Source organism: Gekko japonicus, unplaced genomic scaffold (assembly GCF_001447785.1).
Source record: "Gekko japonicus isolate JY-2015 unplaced genomic scaffold, Gekko_japonicus_V1.1 scaffold1512, whole genome shotgun sequence".
NCBI classification, from domain to species: Eukaryota; Metazoa; Chordata; class Lepidosauria; order Squamata; family Gekkonidae; genus Gekko; species Gekko japonicus.
The window spans coordinates 55,438-62,977 of NW_015160886.1; positions in this window are offsets into that span (position 1 = coordinate 55,438).

Below are 7,540 nucleotides of genomic sequence, written 5' to 3' on the forward strand. Positions count from 1 at the left end.
CCTCCTCCTCTCAATGAATTCTTTGCCATTCTGCGCCCCCCCCCCCTCCCGCCCGGGCTCCCTTCCTCTCTTACCGATGTGGATGATGGAGTCCGCTCGCACCGACACGCACTGAAATATCCACGGGAGGAAGCAGAGCCTCAACACTTCCATCTCCAGCCTGTCGTGCAGCGCATCAGCCCGGATTTTTTTAATAGATGGCTTTTTATTATTATTTTTTTTCCCCGCTGGAGAGCCACAGAGACGATGGGAGAGGGGGGCAGAGAGAGAGAGACCCCCAGACACCCCCCCAACCCTTCTCGGCTGCCTTTTTCTTCTTTCTTCTTAAAAAAATATATATAAAGATCGTCCCGGTCGCGGTGCAGATCCCAGCCTTTCCACGGGAAAAAAAAACCCCACGAAGTAATTCCCCAACAGCTGGTGATGCGGAGGCGAGAGGGGGGACCGGCGGAGAGCGAGGCGAGGCGAGGCGAAGCGAGCGAGCGAGCGCCACGGAATCCGGCGGCGGCGGTGGCTTTCCCACTGGATGGCGAGCGGAGAAGAGCTCCTCTGCCTGGCTCCGAAAGGCGGCGGCGGCAGCAGCCAGCCAGCCAGCCAGCCCCAGACTTCTCCAGCTCCGGAGCGCTCCGGCTGCGTCTGTGCGCGCGTGTGTGGCTGTGCGTGTGTGAGGGAGAGGGGGTGCGCGCCCGGGGTGCGCGCGCCCGCGCCTCTCGGAGCCCCGGCAAACTGCGGAGGCGCCCCCTCCCTCCTCCCTCGATCCGCCTCCCTCCCCCTCTCTTCCCCCCCCAGAGCCACGTGATTGCAGAGCCTCCACTACTAAGGAGAGTCTGGGCGGAGAGGCAGCCGAGAGGAAAGCTGGAGAAGCGGCGCGGCGCGGGAGCGCACAGGCGCGGCAGGAGGCCGAGCGGAGTTGCGGGGCTCGCAGCAGGACGCCTTGCCCTTTTTTTTGCAGGGGAGGCTTGGGGTTGGGGGGGGGGGGGGGGCTTGCTCCCCGGCTTGGGGGAGGGGGCGCCTGGATCCAGGCGGGGAAGGGGACCCTTCTGGGGGGGAGGGCGGGCATCTCGGAGGCGCTCTCGGTGGGAGGAAGAGCCAGGAGCCAGCCGTGCGCCTCCGGAGGCTGGACAGCGCCCGGCTGGGAGAAAGAGGCAGACCCTCTCCGGCTGGGCTGGAGGCGGAGCGGCCGACGGGAAGGAGGAACCCGCCTCCGGGGGGGCTCCGAGGGGGCCCGGGTTATTCAGCGGCAGGCAGCTTCCCAACCGCCCCCCACCCTCCCACCCGCTCCCCGGGCTCCGACCCTGGAAACAGGCGCGCACCGCGCAGGGGAAGGAGAGGCTGACCTCGGCGCCGGGACTGGCGCTCTCTCTCTCGTACCTCGGACAGCTCCTTCCTCGCCTCTGAGCCCGTTTGCGCCCGTCCCCTTCGCCCCTGGCCGGGAAGAGCAAGAGGGCAGAGGGAAAGTGACAAGCTGGGAGACGGGGGGACGGGAAGAGGACACCCGCTTGCATTACAGATCTACTCGTGTGCAGGCACAAACATGCACGTGGTCGGATCTCCGCCTGCTTTGGGTTTTTGGGGTTTTTTTGTCAGATTCCCCTTTTTGTTTTCATCCTCATTTTCCAGGTCGGTCATATTGATTACTCGCTTGGTCAGGCGTGCCTTATACTGAATCAGACCCTGGGGCCATCAAGGTCGGTATCGTCCACTCGGGCTGGAAGCCGCTCGGGCGAAGGTCTTTCGCATCGCCCACTGCCTGGTCCTTTCAGCTGGAAAGGCTGAGGGCCGAACCTGGGACCTTCGGCATGCCAAGCCGTTTGGTGTGGTGGTGAAGAGCGGCAGGACTCTGTTCTAGGGAACCCGGTTTGATTCCCCACGCCTCCACTTGCACCTGCTGGATGACCTTGGGCAAGCCATAGTTCTGTCTCTTCTTGAAAAAGCAGTTCTTGGAAGAGCTCTCTCAGCCCCACCTACCTCACAGGGTGTCTGTCATGGGGAGGGGAAGGGAAAGGAGTTTGTAAGCTGTTCTGAGACACCTTTCGGTAGTTAAGGGTGGGGTAAAAATTCAGTCTTCCTCTTAAGAACATAAGAGGAGCCAATGTTGGGTCAGGCCAATGGCCCATCAAGTCCAACACTCTGTCACACAGTGGGCAGAAATACCAGGTGCCATCAGGAGGGACACCAGGACACTAGAAGCCCTCCCACTGTCCCCCCCCCAAGCATCCCTTGCCCCAGACCGAGAGTTCCTATTGATACCCTGTGATTAATAGCCACTGATGGACCTCTCCTCCTCCTCCTCCTCCTTCTATGACTGAGCCATGATCAGTGTTCCCTCTAAGCTGAGTTAGTGTGAGCTAGCTCACCGTTTTTTAGCCTCCGGCTCACACATTTTTGCCTTGGCTCAGGAAGGATGGCTCCAGAGCAAACTAACTTATGCAGTAGCAAAATCACTGGCTCACAACTTTAATGCCAGGAGCTCACAAAGTGGAATTTTTGCTCACAAGACTCCATAGCTTAGAGGGAACATGGTCTGTCCACAGTGGTACCAGGGAGGAGGTGAGTTTCCCCATCACAGTTTCTTTTAAAATGTTGGTGTTTTTGCAAACATTAAAAATATATCTATGGTAATATTGAACTCCTGTCCTGGGGAAAGTGCTATATGAAAGGTTCCTTGTTTGTTTTAAGCCACAGCCTTCAATGAAATCTCATGCCGAAATTGGACATGCGAAGACTGATTCATCCCCTTCAAACAAACAGGCCAGTGATTGCAGGCATCCAGACGTGAGAAGCCTTTCAAATACGCCACAAGGATCCCGAGAAAACAAATTCATTCAGGAGCCGGAGACGTAATTAAAACCACTGCCGGGAGAAATGAGTGGAGGAGTCGGGTGTTAACCAGATTATTAAGTGGCTCTGAGGCTGGGGGGTGGGGGGAGGAGGCAACTGTGAGTTTCCGACCAGCGAGACTTGGAAGGCCATCAAGATTTGCAAGAACAGTGGGCAGAGATGGACCACTGAAGCTGGCACTGCCCGCTTGCTGTGAAATCAGTGGCAACTGGGCCTTGAGCCAAAAATGTGGGTGATGGGGGATGCAAAACAGCCAAACCCTGGACACAAGGAGCCCAACATGTTTCAGGGTATTTAATTCATTAGTGTGTTCTTCATCCAGTTTCAGAACACTGAAAAATAAATGCCAATCACCCTTCCTTTTGAAATCATTGATAAGATGACTGGGAGACGGGAACCCCTCCCCAAACCACACAGTACCATCCAGCCCCCCTGTTAGGATACTGTTCCTCCTCTCTATGCAGAGGTGAAAGCAGATGGCAGCCAGAGACAGGGCTTTTTCAGTGGTGGCGCCTCACCTTCGGAAGGCTCGCCTCCTGGCACCTGCCTGATTTGTCTATTGGCATTTGGCCCAAACATATTTATTTTTTTAATTCAGGCTTTTAACAGAGGGATTCCATGTTCTGTACTCATTTTTATGGTCTGTTTCTAGCCCAAGAACTGTTTTGTCGTTGCTGCTTCAGGCTGTGTGCTGTTTTATGCTGTTTTTATGCCCCTGGCTTGCTTTTACGACTTGTTTTAGTAGTGCTACTTCTGTTGTCCTTTTTTATGATTTTTGTTGTCCTGTTTTTATTTCGTGGGCTGTCACAAGCAGGTTTCTGGAGGAACAACATACACTTGTTCCTAAATCAGTGTGTATCTAAGGGTTTTCTCTAACCATACATCTAAAATATCACATGGACGCATGGGTCACACAGTTCCTTAGGGAGCTCTTTGTCAAGCGTAGACTTGAATGTGAACATAGACTTGCAGCCACATTCTGCAAGGACTGAGCCTGGGGACTTCTTTCCTCCTTACTGGGCAATGGGGTTGACAGCTGCATGCCTGCATGTTTCCCCTTATACCTTTGTAAGCAAAAGGGCAAGAAGGTGAGGGTCAGGATAAAAAGCCGATGTGGTATAGAGATGACAGCAGAGGTGCTGAATTCATTTGTTAGGCGGGCCAGATCTGACATAAATGTCACTTTGTTGGGTCGAACCATGTGTGCCATGAAACGTAGTGCCAGGTAAAAAGGTAAAGGTAAAGCTTCCCTTGCTCGAAAGCCAGTCGAATCCGACTCTAGGGTTGCGGTGCTCATCTCCGTTTCCAAGCCGAAGAGCCAGCGCTGTCCGAAGACGTTTCCGTGGTCATGTGGCCGGCATGACTAAACACCAAGGCGCACGGAACGCTGTTGCCTTCCCACCGAAGCGGTACCTATTTATCTACTTGCAATTTCTTGCTTTTGAACTGCTAGGTTGGCAGGAGCTGGAACTAGAGAAGGGAGCTCACTCCGTCACATGGCACCCGGGTCTCGAACTGCTGAACTACCGACCTTCCACAGCCTGCAGTTCAGCGTCTTAACCACTTGAGCCACCGCAGCTCCACAATGCCAGGTACCGGAGATATAAACTGTAAGGGCGGCAGCTGGTAAGCTCCGAGCTGGTGTTTCCTCACAGCAAGGCCTCATGGGCCGGACAAACACTCCGACGCTGCTTGACTGCTAGAGACAAGGTTGTTCTGCCATGCTGAAGCCACAATTGCAGTGGCTCTGCCCACTCTCCCCTGAGCAGTCTCCTTTTCCCTCACACTCGTTTCTTGCGGGCCACATAAGAGCCCTGGACGGGCTGGCTCCGGCTCACGGGCCTTATGTTTGACACCCCTGGGTAAGAGTGTGGTATAGACCAGAACTGTGGAGACCCGAGTTCAAATCCCCCCCTCACTCATTTTCCAGCCTAATTTACCTCAGAACTGCAGTTTTTTAAATTTTTATTTACAATTTCCACTTCTTCATTTTATCCTCACAACAACCCTGTCAGGTAGGTTAGGCAAAGAGTATGGGACTGGCGCAAGGGCACCCAGCGGCCTTCCGTGGCAGAGTGAGGGATTCGAACCTGGGGCTCCTAGGTCCTAGTTGGACACTCGCCTAATTTACCTCAGAACTGCAGTTTTTTAAATTTTTATTTACAATTTCCACTTCTTCATTTTATCCTCACAACAACCCTGTCAGGTAGGTTAGGCAAAGAGTATGGGACTGGCGCAAGGGCACCCAGCGGCCTTCCATGGCAGAGTGAGGGATTCGAACCTGGGGCTCCTAGGTCCTAGTTGGACACTCGTAGGCTCTCTCAGAACAAGGAGAGGGACATTTTAACCCCCTCGCACACGTGGCTTACCCCTTTCCATCAGGTCCCCAGAGGTGGCATTGCACCTGTACCTGAATTGCCACCCCTGTGGTTGCTACTTATCACTGGGGAGGGGGGGGGACTATGAGAGATCCATTTATGGGGTGCCGCCATCTTGTCTTGCCAAACCATTTTGGCGCAATCCAGTCGAAGTCACGGGTTCTTAAATCATTAATCCATTGCGTCCCATGACTTTCCCTATTGAAATAAGCAAGACACGTCACGGCATTTCACTCCTCCTCTTCAATGAAAACTGAACTTCCAAAGGCGGCACTGGGAACCCCCTGGGAGGCCACACATCACCCCCGCCCACCCCCCACCTCCCCAATTGGCTATGGCTCCTCGTTGTGGGCAGAGTCCAATCTGCACAGAAGACCTCCACCAGCTTTCAGTAGTTCTGGCTGCAACGTCCCAAGCTTTTGCCAAGCACACAGTGCCGTTCGAAGCCACAGCGGGTGCCTTTCATGCAGCCCCCTGCTGTTTCAGAAAGAGAATTTATGCAATGGGGGGGAGCCATTTCAGGATGGGGGAGGACGCTCAGTAAAGTTTAAAGGCCTGCTCTTGTGTGTATTGCAGAAAAGCTATTTTAAGAGCATTTGGTGGGGGGTGTTTTGTATCCCTCACAACAGCCAAGAACAATAATATGAACACAATCCCTCTTCTTAAATTAGCATGCACACCTAGGATACAGAACCATTGCCACTAGGTAGTCAAAGGACCAAAAGAGACAGGAGACTGTGGATCCATAATCAAACTATTTCATCTTTTAGAATTTCTAATAACTAATGGGGGGGGCATAATCAGATCAGGTTCTTAGCAACAGAGGAGTAGAGTTAAACTTGCTTCCACTTGTTGTTCAGTCGCACAGTCGAGTCCGACTCTTTGCGACCCCATGGACCAGATCCCGCCAGGCCCTCCTGTCTTCCGCTGTCCTCTGAAGTTGGCTCAATTTCATGTTCGTTGCGTCGATGACACTGTCCAACCACCTCATCCTTTGCCGTCCCCGTCTTCTTTGACCTTCAATCTTTCCAAGCATCAGGGTCTTCTCCAGTGAGTGCTCCCTTCTCATTTGGTGGCCAAAGTATTTGAGCTTCAGTTTCATTATGTGGCCTTCCAGGGAACAGTCAGGGTTGATTTCTTTTAGGATTGACTGATTTGATCTTCTTGCAGTCCAAGGGACTCTCAAGAGTCTTCTCCAGCACCATAGTTCAAAAGAATCTATTCTTTGGCACTCGGCCTTCCTTATAGTCCAACTCTCGCAGCCATACATGACTACTGGGAATACCATTGCTTTGACCATGCAGACTTTTGTTGGCAGGGTGATGTCTCTGCTTTTTATCATGCTGTTTAGGTTCGCCATCGCTTTCCTCCCAAGGAGCAGGCGTCTTTTAATTTCATGGCGGCAGTCACAGTCTGCGGCTTCCACTACACCAGTGTAAATCACTCCTCCCCACACCATGACACGATCAGCCATAAGGAAAATGTAAGGGTACTCAAATGTTTTATGCCAAGAACAAATAACAGTTGGGGTGGGTGGGGGGTGGCATGCAGGTAAGATCTGACGGGAAAATGTTCCACTGAATCACGACCAACTCATGGGGAGCCCAGTGAGGTTCGACCTCATAGGTTTCCAAGGCAAGACACGAGCCAGGAGAAGCCAAAAATGAGAGATCATGGAAGTGGAAATCCAACAACAACATCCGTGACAAAAATAACGAAGAGTCAATAAAGATATGTTGCAAAATCATTGACTGTAGTAATTCTGTAGGAAATTCTCTTCTATTATCGCTCACAAGCTAACGAATTCCACCTTGACTCTCTAATAGAGGGTCAGTTTGGTGTAGTGGTTAAGTGGCCGGACTCTAATCTGGGAGAACCGGGTTTGATTCCCCACTCCTCCACTTGCACCTGGCTGGATGACCTTGGGCAAGCCGTGGTTCTGATAGGAGCTGTTCTTGAAAAAACAGCAGTTCCTGTCAGAGCTCTCTCAGCCCCACCTACCTCACAGGGTGCCTGTTGTGGGGAGGGGAAGGGAAAGGGGTTTGTAAGCCGCTCTGAGACACCTTTGGGTAGTGAAGGGCGGGGTATAAATCTAATCTCCTCTTCTTCTTCTCTAATAACAGAACCCAAGGTCTTCACATTGTGACCTTGGGTTCTGTTATTAGAGAGTCAGCATGGAATCTTTGCTTCAAGAGTTGATAAGTAGTAATTGATAAGAATGGTGATTGCTACATGCTCAGATAAAGCAAATATTGTGAAACGAATTGTTTACATTGCGCAGCACTCGTTAGCATGTGAGCGATAACAGAAGAGAATTTCCT